The sequence below is a fragment of the Ambystoma mexicanum genome, chromosome 7p, assembly GCF_040938575.1.
Source record: "Ambystoma mexicanum isolate Mex_15411 chromosome 7p, UKY_AmexF1_1, whole genome shotgun sequence".
Lineage (NCBI taxonomy): Eukaryota > Metazoa > Chordata > Amphibia > Caudata > Ambystomatidae > Ambystoma > Ambystoma mexicanum.
In genome coordinates this window covers 751209474-751224237 of record NC_090939.1, presented here as the reverse complement: position 1 = coordinate 751224237, position 14764 = coordinate 751209474, and the positions used below count along the sequence as shown (strand labels likewise).

The 14764-nt window shown below is 46.6% G+C and overlaps 1 protein-coding gene across 3 annotated transcripts in view; it reads left to right on the top strand.

Moving 5' to 3' along the window:
- CCDC138 (coiled-coil domain containing 138) overlaps positions 1–14764 on the top strand; it is a 749637-nt gene that overhangs the window by 75057 nt on the left and 659816 nt on the right. The gene's annotated exons all lie outside the window — the stretch shown is intronic.

The window sequence follows — 14764 nt, the reverse complement described above, 5'->3', positions numbered from 1 at the left end:
AAACCTAGGCCTTTCTCTCACTATCCAGGAAACTCAAATCTAGGTCTGCCTCATCTGACTGCTGTAGTTTGAAACTTAAGCCCTCTCCAACTATCCAGGAAACGTATAGTTAGGTCGGGTCACCCTAACTACTGTAATTGGACTCCCAGCGAGATGGCCAGACACCCAACAATAACCCTACGATCTTATCAAGCCTAGTACTCTCCTTACTCCATCCCCAAGACAATCTAACTGCAGGGTAAGAAGTCAACCCCTCTGCCTGCAGCCTCCCACCTTCACCTGATTACCATCCCACACATCAAGCCACAAGACCACCCAGATTACACCTTTATACCATAATCGCAACGCAAGAAAGCTAGAAGCCACCACAATCCCAAAGCTGCAAGGTGCGGCAGGGCAGCTACTGCCCCTGTGACCTAAATTCAAACTTCTAAATTAATTTACTCCTAAGGACCGCAACATGACAACACAGAGCAGGACGACGCCAAAGAAAAACAGGACAAGAAATCAACCAAATGGAATCATATCACGTCTTTCATCCATTAGAAACAACCATGAAGGAAGAACACACGCCCACAAACACAGTGGGTGACAGAACAAACATCATGAGAAGAGAAAAGTCTCTGTACCCAACACCATACCTCGCAAGTTACCACCCACCAGAAAAACTGAACACCACCGATGTCGCTAGGCACACAAAAAACATACGGGAACGGGGAACCACACAACAGATGTACCCAGAAGGAAGATGGAAATCCACGCCCTCACTCCATATATCACAAAAACGCGAGGACACCTCCATCAACTAAAACAAAAGATAGAAGAGGAACCGCAAGAAATGAGCAACCCAATAATTAATCTAGCAGACGCACCCAACGATGAAACAGATTGCACTGAACATCCATCACATGATGGCAGCATGGAAGCTGACCAACATGGTAACCACGAGACAAGGCTTATATTAAAAACAAAACTAAACCACATTGAAGGGATCCACTGCAACCTACTCAACGCAAAATCGATGTCCAAAGATGCCAGAGAGATCTACTACCTACTGTGCGAATGTGGTATCGACATCCTATTTGTCACAGAAACATGGCTAGGCGACAACTACAGAATCACAATGCACAGCTGCCTACTTGACACAGAAAAAAGTAACAAGAAGCAGGAACTAGAATGGAGGAATAAATACGACCAGGCAAACCAATCACAATATCAACGACAAATCTGATCATTCAAAAAGGAAATTCAAAAGGCCAAAAAGAAATACTACGACAACCGAATCACCAAAGCCTCCAATACCCAAATAGAACTGTTTAACAACTTGGTTGCAACACCCTGGTACCCACATTGAAACTATATGCAACGACCTTGCAGACCACTTAAAAAATAAAATTGGCATCCTCTACCAATTATGAAGCACACCAGTCAACCAAAACACACAACCTACACCCCCAATCATGGATCGCCAGAACAAACTCCAAAGCTTCCCCCAAATACCAGTAGAGGCATTCGTCAAGCTCAGAAGGAATAGCAAGAGAGCAGGCACGCCCATGGACCCGTGCCCTCTAGACATATACAAATCAATCCTCACACAGGACACACCTTCGGTATGCTACAAAAACTTTAACCTATCACTCGCAACAGGGAAAGTACCGCGATCATTCAAATCAGCGTACATTAAACCACTCATCGAGGACACAGCAGGCAATGTGGAAGCCTTCTGTAACTACAGACCTATCTCAAACATTCCCTACCCAGCAAAACTACTTGTAACCTACGTCTACGGACTAACACGGAGAACATAGAAAAACACCAGCTCCTGGACAAGGCACAAGTCGGTTTTAGACCTAAGAGAGGGACGGACGCGGCACTCCTCTCAATCTTAGATGATCTAAAGACAAATGCAGACTCTGACACAAACTCGGCTCTGATACTGCTGGACCTCTCCACAGGGTTCGACACAGTCAGCCATGATGTCCTCATCAAGAGATTAGAAGAAATAGGAATCACAGATTTAGCCCTACTCTGGATTAAATCATTCCTAACCAATAGAATGGAAACCATCTGGACCATCTGGATTAAACCTTTGAAATACACTCCAAAGGGACACAAACTGTGGAGTGCCACAAGGATCGTCCCTATCCCCACTGCTCTTCAATATCTACCTGACTCCATTGATCAAGCTCATAAAGAGACACAGCTTTACGTGCTACAACTATGCAGACGACACACAAATCTACAAAATAGAAGACGCACAAGAAGAAAACACAATGCTGGAAGACTGTCTGCAAGAAATCTACAAATGGATGAACACAAACCGCCACAAACTCAACCTGGGCAAGACAGAAATCATGACTATATCCAAAAATCAGGAAAGCAACCACTACAGCTCATGGCCCACAGAACTAGGAACAGCACTGACGTAGTGGAAAACAGTAAAAAAAAAAAAAAAAAAAGACTCCTAATGGACATTGAACTAACTCTTGAATCACACGTAAACTCAATAATCAAGAAATGTTTCTTACTCCTGCACACAGTAAAAACGATCCTACAGTTCCTCTCCTTCACACATAAAACTCTTACCATCATCTCCCTGATCATGTCCAGAATAGACTATGCCAAAAGCCTATACCTCTGAATACCGGAACGCCTGCTAAAGAAACTGCAACTTATCCAAAATGCACCGGCCAGACTCCTCCTCAGACTACCACGAAGGGAGCACATCATATGATATGATATTTTATTTATATCACGCTCATACACAGGTGTTTCAGAGCGCGACCAGGCAAAGGGAGGGGAACAGTGGAGAGAACAAACACAACGATCTTACTAGGCCCAGTGACATTGAGAACGCGCAAGTGCATGGGTAAGGGAAAAGGGGGGAAAGTGCATGGGAGGAGGGAGAAATTGGAAAGTGCAGAACATAAGAGAGGACAAGATAATAGTAAGTAAATAAATAAATATGGTTATCCAAAACAGTGGTAGTGTAGCCTGTGAGGGCCAAGTGCTAGTTTAGTCAGATAGGGAGTATCTCATCAGTGCAGACAAAGAGTGGGGGGGCTGTATGGGTACAGATACAGGCCCCAGTGCAAGGGGTGGCCATGGGGCAGTGCAGGAGGGTGGCAGGGTGAGCAGGTACCTGGGCCCGAAGGACAGAGGGTGGCCAGGTGCAGCATTGCTGACAGAGAGTGGCCAGGTGCAGCATTGCTGACAGAGAAAGCAGATCAGCAGGGGAGAAGAGGGGCAAAGGCAGAGGCGAAGAGGACGGGTTTGAGGAGCTTCCGGAACCGTAGATGGTTCTCCTCAAGTTTCAAGGTGATAGGTAGGAAGTTCCAAAGGGAGGCCCCCATAGAAGACAAAGATCTACCACCAGCTTGTTTCTTAGAAAAACGACTGAGCCTGAGGGAGTTGGAGGTAAAGGAGCAAAGGGCTCTAGAGGGGAGGTATTTACTGAGGGATAGTTGAAGGTAATTTGGACCCAGGCCCCAGAAAGCCTTGTGGACAATGCAAAGGATTTTAAATGTGATCCGTGCAGCCACAGGGAGCCAATTAAGGGATTTCAGAGCTGGAGAGATACGTTCCCAGGGCTTAGCCAAGCACAAGTCTCGCAGTCGTGTTCTGGATTACTTGTAAAGGGCAGAGAGTGGAGGCAGGTAGATTTAGAAAGAGGCTGTTACAGTAGTCCTACCTAGAGAGAATCAGAGCTTGGGAGACGAGGAGCTACTGAAGAAGGAGAGGAAAGGAAGAGTGCCTTTAAGGAGGTGCAGTAAGAAGTTAGACTTTTTGGAGACATCAGAGATGTGTGCGGAGAAGGAGAGTGTGGAGTCAAAGATGACCCCAAGGTTCTGGTGGGGGCAGGAGGAGGGCCAAGGGAGGCCGGCCAGAGAGTGAGGAGAAAGGATGGACGGGGTGTACCAATGAGGAAGATCTCAGTCTTGTTGGCATTTTAACAAAGTTCATTTGTGGCACACCAATTTTGAATGGCGATTATGCAGTCAGAGTTGAGGGAAGGAGAGGAGGTGCTAAAAATGCTACACTGGATGCCTATCAATCAACGAGTCACATTCAAAATAATGTTCATAACGCACAGAGCAATCCATGGCCAAGGAGCAGAATTCCTACAAAAGAAAATAACCATTTACCTACGACCACTCAGATCAAGCTACAACATTCACCTAGAACCAAAACCCAACACAAGAAAAAAAAAAACTTTAGGAGGGCGAGGGGGGGGTTATTGGGGGATCATCAATCTCCCACCTGGCAGCAAAACATTGGAACACCCTCCCAAACAAATACAGAACACAAAGGACCACCTAAAATTCACTTAACTTAGCTCTTCACCATAGAATCAAACAAACGACTAGGAAAAACAGTCTTCACTGGAAACAGAACACACCGTATCAAGCATACTTAGAAGGAACATGGCAAGAAGGCAGCTCAGACCCACTCCCAAACAATACTCCCACTGGAGACATCACCCCAGGGACAGGCACCGTAGCTGCAGTTAACCAACAGACAACCAGAAGCCTTGCAGCGCCTCGGAGGGTGGGAATCTAGGTCAAAGAGGTAAGGGGGGCAATGGTAGGCACACCCTTTGAGAACCGAAGCGCAAACCCTCAACCTTACTGATCACCACCTAATGGTGGGAGGGGGGCCTTCACAACCTCATGCCCACAAACTGCTGGACAGTTACAGAGGAAAGCCACCACCATGCACAGAACCTGGAGAATGAACCGCTATAAAAGCCCAGTATACAGCACGGGCAGAGACACTGAGCACAGCAGTCCAAAGCAACGAGGTAAGAAAAAGCCCCAGTAACCTGACCCTAAAACCTCAAGCTCTACATTCACCTCTCAAACACTAAACAAACATAACTTCCTCTCTGCACAGCAATCCGCACTCACTTCACTACACTGCAACCACAAGAAAAATCACACATTGTCCCGCACACCAGCACATGGGAGTCTACTGAGCTATAAATCACACCCAAGCTCAGCGAACGGTGCAATCCGAACTGTAGCTGTCAACGGAACATCACAACTCTCGCCTTACCCCTGCCTTGCCCCTTCCCGCTATGCCCTACTATCCCATGGCGCACACTTACCTTTGACATCTGCCAGAGCGCTAGGGAACCACTCCGCTGGTGATAGTGCGCAGTACAAATGATCTTTAACATTATTATTTGTGTTGATGATGGAATCCTTGGCATGCTCATCAAAGAAAAACCAGAAGACACAGGGTGGATATTGTATACCCACAAGATGAAAATGTCTCTTTTACATAGATAGTTTTTTTTTTTTTTCACTTCAAGAAGACCATGGATAATTTGCTAATAATGGCAGAGATTGTAAACGTGGGTAACATTTCAGGTATCTGTATATTTGTAGTAGATCTGAGCTATTTCTGTTCACTGTTCATTCCGATCGTGACCTCTTGACTTGGGATTTATGTTTGGATATTACATCTGTCCACCTGTTGAATATTATGTAGTGCTTTTCCCTGCCCTTATCACAAATAGGAAGAGTTACCTGTATATAAATAATTGCACTCTCAAAGTGATTGTGCTTGGGGTCCTACCACCCTACACAACTAATTTTAACAAGATCTGAAATGCATTTATTTGCCTGTGTGTGCGCTCAGCTAAAAGAATGTGTTGGGAGAAATGTACTATGCACTATGAGTCTGTAGGTTTAGCAGTCCCAGATGTAGCAAACACTGGTTTGTGGCGCACGCTAAGTAGGCTACATCCTGGTTTGCAGGACAAGCAAAACAGCCACACAATAAAAGGTTGTAAAAGCAAGGCTCATCCCTGGAGCATTGGATATAGGGATTACAATAAACTATACATTTGGTAAGGTTGAGACAAATGCAATATAAATCACAATACTAACTTGGTGGAGGGTGTCTGGGAGTGGGTGACAGACCAGGCCGTTTTCTTCATTGGTTCCTTTAGAACAGCCCTTTGCCATCCCACTGCTAATGGACCAAGTGTTGTGCACACTATTGGGGGAAAATGGGGTGCAAACCTTTGTAGAGCTCTATTTTCAGATGAAGGGAAATTGGGTCACCTTCCAAACACAATCCTACCCCTTGATGTGGCAAAAACTGCTCTGATAAGTATTGTGAGAAACCTGAGTGTGTTCTCACGTCTATTCCCTTGGGATCTTCTGCGCAGATGGCCAGGGAGAGGCCATCGCTGAGATCCCTACCTTGGGCATGGAGAAGTGAGGGAGGATCTCCTGGGTGGAGAGTCCTTGGGGATTGGGATTGGGATTGAGATATACTCAGGCGAGAGACAATATTTCCTATTTCTCTACCAAGAAGAAATTCCTGATCCCAAGGTCAGTAATGGGATACTGTTATTTATGTCCCATTAATAAAGAAAGGAATAGGAAACCCCATCAGTTCAGACGTATCAGCGTACCAGATAAAGGATAAAGAGGGTTAAAAACATGGTACTCCTCTTTTCTAGAGATGACAAACCTGACCCCCAACTTGTATGGGCTATTATAAGCCTGTTCCCCTCAATGTCCCTCAGATGACATTTGACAGTACTGGGAGGAGGAAGAGACGACTGAGTAATGGACACCAACATGCAGTTACTCCACTTTGGTACTGGGACTAAGAAGAGGGGCTAAGGAGTATCATTGTAAGGATCAGGTATGTCTCACGAACAAGCCTATCTATGGTCAGGCAATTAATGGAATTGAACCACACCTGCAACCCCTTTACACCACATAATAAAAGAGGTGGGAGCTGCAAGGCAATGAGGGTGAGGCAAGACGCTGAAGGGAGCTTTGGCGAGCTGTTCTGCAACCCGAGAAGTAAACTGAGGACTGAAGCAGCTGACGGTCCAGGCGAGTGTGGTTTGGGAGCAGGATCCCCGTGGGGGCAGAGGCAAAGCATAGGAAGGAGACCAGAAGAGGAGTCGTCCTTCATTCCAGGAAAAGGAATATACTAATTCTCCCATGGCGCTGCAAGAATGCAAGATAAGTACTTCAAAGTGAGCTGATGAGTTTCTATAACCGAGAAACCCGCTATAACTTTTTTTTAACTACATCTATATTGAGTTTTATATAGTCAACTCACACAGAATCAAATTGCCAACAGAGGCAATTCCCACCTCCCGTCCCCAATGCTGGTAAGAACAGCTACAGTCCTTCTCACATCAACATCATGTCCAAGTCCCTGGGCCACACACAGCATCCGTTCACCGCTCGGACAAATTCTCATCCCGAAACATTCCCTGCAGTGTTCGAGGTGTATAAGAAATTATGTCCGCAGAGCTCATCCATTCGAGCAGGGGGGCCCTATATTGCTTCAAACTGCAATCCCACCCTGTAACCAGGGCCGGTAGTTTTTCCATAGTCGCTGTGTCCCATAGCCTCTGCAACCACTGGCCTGTCGATGGAGGTTCAGCTTTGCCCCACATTGAAGTTATGGGGGCTCAGATGGGAATGGGGAATGGTGTACTGAATGGGGATTTACCAGGTGCTCCAGGGTCGAATGACCCGGTAAATCCCCATTCAGCCAGACCGGATCCAGACGCGGTATTGGAGACAGCCATGGTGCTAATAGCACCATGGCTACCTCCAATCTCGGAATGACCCCCATAGTTTGTGATCTAATTACCACCATGTTTTGATGAACACAAAAGAAATGCAGAAATTTGAATTGTGAATATTGGCGTGCGTCATATATAAATGTGTCTATATTCTATAGGTTAAGTGTCCATCATAAAATGATTTTAAAAAATGACTAATTTAATATATCCTCCCTGTGAAAAGGTGGGATAAAATCCAAACATTCTCTGCAGTTTTGATATCTAATTGCACCTCCCAGATGTTTGGCCTGGAAAGATGAACAGGGTCATTGTCCAGTAAGGAGGGCAGCGTAAACCAGCAACAATAACAGCATATAAGCACAGACATTAGTCCACATGCCAAGGCTAAACATTTAATATACATACTGTGATAATAAATATGTAGGGAGCATCTGTTGTCTTGCCACTTTCATCTTTGCAGAGTTGGATAATGCTTGCCTCTGTGTGTTTAATAGAATCCAAACTTTCCTATACTATTAAGCTTGGAAAAACTCTATTGCATGTTAAGATTGGAGGTAAGCAATATGATCTTTTAAATCATACTTATCACTAACGTCGCCGGCTGCTCAATGAGTGTAAGAACTTAGTGTTCTTAAGTGGGGGGATGCTCGAGTGCAGCAGACCGATGTAGACATCTCTTACACCGGCTCTGCACTGACCCACGAACCTCCTGGAAAATAGAGCGGTTCTTCTTCACAGATCAACCCCAGTCTGATTGAGTGGCTCTGTCGGCACTGCTCAACTCCTGGTCGACTGCTAGGACCTGCAGGGCCCTGGAAGCAAGGCGACAGGAGGCGTTGGCGCAACACATCCCCAGGATGGAGAGGCCCTCCCGACCTGGCACGTCTGCTCATGATCACTCCCACCCAGAGGGCCTACTCCTTGCAGATCGGGAGGCTAAAGACTAAGGGCCACATTACACGGATGGCAGAGAACCATGGCGCTATTAGCGCCATGGTTCATGCCGGTAAAATACCGGCACCGCCTTGGCGGAAAGGGGAATTCCAAGGTTGGCGGGGCAGTAATTCCCCCTTCCACCATTGTCCTTCCCCATTCCCATTTTTGCCCCATAGGGCATAATGGGAATGGGGAAGGCGCTAATTATGGTACCGCAAATTGTGGTACTGTAATTAGCTCCCTGGGTCCCTTTTGCAGGTTGGTTTTTAACGCCTGCAAAAAGCAGGCGTTAGATTCCCCAACCCGCAAAGGAACCTCGTAGTAAGGCGGTAAGCATTACCGGTAAACCCTTACCACCATCCGTGTAATGAGGCCCTAAGTCGGGGACCAGTGCGAGGCCTGCGCTCGGTCAAGATCGAAGCATCAGAGCAGTGGGAGGACTCGTAGATCCAAATATGCTTGCAGCGGGTGGCAAGATTGGCGCCGTGGTTGGAGGCCTTGTGTACGAGACCCAGACTTGTAGTTGGCAGTGAGTAGAGCTGGGCGACAGCTGACAGTGGAACTTGGTGCTGCAGCCCCGGGGGCATTGATGGGGTGCGTGGATGCTTACCCCAAACACCATGCGCTGAGACTCATGAGGCTTTTGGCATTGGTGAAACTGTCTCCCTCTCTTGCTTTCCTGCCAGGGAAGGCTGGGCAGCGTCTTCACCCATGGCCGGATGTGCCTCCTGTGTTTGACCCCCCTCATCCCCTGGCCGGGCGAATACATTTTTGAGAGACTACTGTGGATATGGCCAGGGATAAACCCTGAAAATCCAGCCATCGGAGTAAGATGGAGGTGTTCACACCCCCTCATGACTCCCAGGGCGTGCTGTCCAGCAGCTACTGGGGGAGACAGCAGCCCTCCAGGTCCCCTTGGCGCAAGACCTAATTCAGGTGATTAAAGACTCCAGGTCGTCCATGGAGGGAAGTTTATGCTCTGGGTATAAGTATGGGCCTCCTTCGCCAGGACCTCCTCAAGGTGTTGGTTCGTAACAGTGAGGTGGAGACACAGGTCTCAGACATGGAAGATACTCTCGGCACTGTACACACCCAACTGTCGGAGGTGTTAAAACGCATGAAGATACTTGAGGATCAAGTGGAGGGTCGATCACGCCACAGTAATGTCTGCGTGGCGGCCTCCCAGAGAGGGCAGAGGGACCTTCTGTGTAGCAATGCTGGGGGGGGCTGGTTGAAGGAGCTGGTGGGGCCCTCCGAGCTGTCAAACTTTTTCACGGTGGAAAGTTCCCATCCGATTCCGACGCCTGCCCCACCCAGAGCTCCCCCGTGGGTTCATTGCCAAAATTCTAAACTTCAGAGACTGGGACTCCACTACTACCTACAAATGGCTTGCAAAAAGAGCATGCTAAAGGTGAATGGTGCCCATGTAACAATTTTCCCGATCTTCAGACTGGCTGTGCAGAAGGCCAGACAATCCTTTGACGCAGTTAAAAAAACACCTTCTCACCATGAATATCAGATATACTCTCTACTATTCTGCAGAAACTTTGCACAATTCTCTTCACTGACCCTAGGCAAGCCTGGGAATGGATGGACCTACACCAAAGCAGAGTCTTAATCATCGGCAACGTGGAGGGCTCCCGCCTCCTCACAAGACTTGATTCAGAGCCTTGCAGCAGAACCTACACCAGCAGAGATGACAGGTGTGGATGCAGCACAGGACACCCGACGGTCTCGGCGACGGGCCGATGGCAGGCTGGGGAGTGGGCTCGTGGGGCTGGTAGCTACCGGGGATGGGGGTGTGGGGGTTCTCTCCTGTGTATACTTGAGTGCTTATACTTGATGGGTGGTGCAAACTGGCAGCTATGATTTACTTCGCCCCACGTGTGGTAGGCCCCTACCAACTGAATTAGTTGACAAAATTTGTTGTATGTTCGGGTGACAGATGCAACAGGTTTGGTGGTTGGATGGCGAGGGGGGGGGTTGGGTTGTTTAGGGGATCTTATCGGCGACTATCATCTGGATGGGTATCTCCCGTAGTTTGCATGTAGACTCTAGTTTTGCATGCTGATCGTATGCTTGGGTGGCAGATACACCAACTTTTAAGAATAATCAGGATGGGGAACTGTAGGGATGCAAAGGGAAACCAGTTTTGCTCGGCACATGTGTGCTGCTCACTACATTCGCAATACCGTATTTCGGCTCAAAGTGCCTGCTTGCATCACAGAACTTGAAATGGCCCAAAGAGTATGTGTGATGATAGTAACTTTCTGTGTATGTCCTGGAACATTAATGGTCTCTGTGACAAAATTAAACGAGCTACCATGCTCCCACAACTCAATAGACCTAGACCCACGTTTGTGTTCCTCGTGCATCTGGCTGGGGATGACTGTACATTGTTTTCTAGGACCAACTCTGTCCAGACAGTTCATGCAGGGTTTACCAGGGGATCTGGTGCCACACTTAGATAGAATTGGGAACGTTAGCAAGTGCCACACTTGGATAGAATTGTGAACATTAGCCTGCGTCACATCTAGACAGGATTGTGAATGTCGGCCAGTGCCACACTTAGATAGAATTGTAAATGTTAGCAAGTGCCACACTTGGATAGAATTGGGAACATTAGCCTGCGTCGCATCTAGATAGGATTGTAAATGTTAGCAAGTGCCACACTTAAATAGAATTGTGGACATTAGCCTGCTGAATTTAGGCCAGTGCCATACTTGGCAGGTGCCACACGTAGATAGTATTGAGACTGTCGGTCAGTGCCACATCTAGATAGAATAGCGAATATTAGCCATTGGCACATCTAGACTGCATTGGGAATAGTACCAATGCCACATTTAGATAGAATTGTGAATGCTAGCTTGCTTCGCATCTAGACAGGATTTTGAAGGTGGACCACATTTGGATTTAATTGTGAATATTGACGTGCGTCATATATAGATTTGTGAAAATTAGCCAGTGCCGGATCTAGATAGAAATGCAAGGATATTCACGCACCACATCTAGAAAGAACGTGGAAATGATGTTCCATGGTGTTAGGGGTAGCTAGGGAGGTAGTGAGTTTTATATAGAGCTCTGTTGAAGGTGATGGGAATGCTAGTTACAGATATCTGGTGGGTAGGAACAGCAGACATATGTAGGTTAGCAGGCTACATGCTTTAGTAAACATGCTCATAGTCGTGTGCACAAAGGGCTGCATGGATTAACTTAGGAATGGGATCAGTTCAGTACCGTTAGTTGTAGCGGTGAGTGAATCGTAGGCGCTGGGGGTAGTACAGGCTGGAAATGTAGTGGGCACAGTGGGCTGCCGGACTATGTGCGGGATGTACATGTTTCAGAAGGGGTATAGGGCTGCAGAATTCAATTCAGATAATCACAGTTTAGCAAGGGCATAGGGCTGCAGGCTAGATGCGGGTAGTCACAAATCAGCATGGCGCAGGGGCTGCAGGCAAGATGGGAAGTATGCACATTTCAGTATGGGCACAGGGGCAGAGCTGAGGTCGGAAAATGCAGTATGTTCACAGATCAGTGTGGCTCAGGGCTGCCAGCAAAATTCAACTGGGCAAAAATTTGAGCTGGAAACACTACAACATGGCACCAGGGGTGCGAGTTGAATGCACAGTGGTAATCAACGTGGCATGGGCGCTGTAGGCAAAATGCAGAGTAGTCACAAGTTAACATGGCACAAATACCGAATAGTCACAAGTTAACATGGCACATTAACAGGGTCATTGTCATGTTAGGTGTGAGCTTGCAATGAGGTACTGGTGGACTGGTAAGTTTGATAGAACTAACTGGTGAGGCTAGTGCTAATAGGGGGGCAACGGAGACCATGAGTAGCTCAAGGGTGTGCATCTTAATCTAAAGTTCTATGTATCGGGGTTGCACTATTGCTAGGTTGGCAAGATGCAATAGGTTATACAATGTATTAACAATGCGGGCTCAGTTAGCTAAGTCTGGGCACATAGACTGGTTATGAGACTACTGGACAATTATCAATACTCAAAAATATATGAAGTCTGGGCACATATATTACTTATGACGCTTATTAGACAATCATCAATCAGTACATCCATATATGCCAACGGCGGTTGCATTGGATACTAGCAGAGGATGTAGTCAGCAACAACTGATACATGTAGGTAGTGTAGCAACATACGTGAATCATGTATACAGAATATGGAATTCTGGCAAGTTCAATAAGTCGCAATAGATTTACGGATCAAGTCATTATCTAGTATAGTGAATCACAATGTGACTTAGATACTAGCAGTAGTGTGGGGGCAGATTAGTTGCATTTTACGAGGAGAAGGATGGATCAGACTTACAATCAATCTGTGCATGCCAGTATACAATAATGCAAAATAAGCAGATAACACTTCCTTTCGTGTATGGATGCCAGTATGCAATAATACAAAATATGCAGGTAGTAGCGGTATGACATGGATTAGTCTAGCTCCGTAATATTGGCAATATTATACATGCACTACTTTAAGTATGGCCTGATAGGCAGAGTCTGTAACGCCAAATCAGCTGGTGAGCTCAGAGGCCCAATTTCGAATAAGGTGCTTCACAGGGGCCATTACTCGTAAACTGTCTCAGTAGTTAAGAATGCTAAATGGCAATGACGTCAAGGGAGAACAGCTGGAGCACGGTCTTTAAGCGTAGGGCATTGAAGTATGAATCAGATGATGTCTTCTCTTAAGCTAATTTGCAAGGGTGCGGCTCAAGACTCGGGTCATATATAAAGGTGTGAGCATTAGTCTTACAGATGTATGGGTATACATATAGGCCTCATTGAAGACAGTCATGGAGCAGAGTGTAAGGCATGTATTTTGTTCTTGGCGTACCGTAGGGCTTAAGGGAAGTGATTATGGGCAGCAGCTCTGCGCTAGTTATGCCTACGTAGGCAAGCTATTGATTGGGTATTCCGGGGGAAACACTGAGGCTGTTGAAAGTCTACTCATCTTCCCCCTTAACCCCTCCACCACCAGGTGGAGATCTCTCGCCAGAGCTTCAGAGTCTTCTCACTAGATACGAAGTAGATGTTTGGATAGGGATTTCACTGATGTCATGGACCGGGCACAGGACAGGTTTCCCACCACGTCAATTGGTGCCCACACCCTGATCAAGTCAATAATTCCACAAATGCACTTGGCCTGTCCGATGTATGGCGGGCACACAACCCCTGCTTACTAACATAATCATTTTGCTCTGGGGCACACATATCTTTGTCCAGAATAGATTCCTTTTTTTTGGCCCAACACCTTTCGGGGCACTAAAATGGAATCTCCAAAGTGGCATCTCTGACCACTCCCCGCTGTTATTGCGAATAGGCCGCCCTATGGAGGGCACCTGATCAGGTTAGCAGGCTACTGAATGCCAATTATTTGAGAATCCCAGGAGTGATGCAGGGCCTTAACAAAAAATTGCAATAGTTTGACCTGATTTCCCCATCGGTCGATGAGCTTGGGATTCTATGGGAAGGGTATAAGACGGTGCTGAGAGGTGAATCCATTTTGATCCTGGTGGCCAGGGAGCTTGAGAGATTGAGAAGCCTGGTGCAGATTGAGGCTGATCTTGGCCAACTCAAACAAGAATGGGTACATGTTGTACCCATAGTGTACAAAATTAATATACATTTTTATTTTTTATTTTTTTTAATGACTGAGTCCCCAAATCAATCCCAAGCTCTCATTCTGTCTTCCAAGAAGACACCTACGATTGGGCTCCAAAATGGGCCATATCCAACCACCACTTGGGGATAGGACCCATGGTATCCAATGAGCTAGAGTCTGAAAAACGGCTCTGAGACTTCCTCTCTCGAATGAGGAGTTGCTCCTGCCCATCCGAGCAAATTCAATTAACCTTCTCCTAAGCCATCAAGCAGCATACTAGTCATACTTTGGGTAGTCTGGGAACGCCGGTTACGAGAACTCTTGTATTACACTTTGTGAAATGTGAAAACATCCAGTCCGGCGAGTAGACTCTCCCCATAAATTCTAGGACCCTGACAAAACACCCTAAAAGCTGATGCGAGACATTAGCAACATAATCAACTTGCAGGATAAGGATATCCAATCCAGTTAGATCCTCGTTGTGAGGCCATTATAGGCAAAGTTCCAAAACCACATCATGGCTTAATATAATGCTAATTCCTTCACACATTACAACACACAAAGCAAAAGGGGTACTTTTCTGCTGCTTCAGCAGCAAGGAAAGAGGATGGTTAGTAGATTGTTTAGGATATTTGTT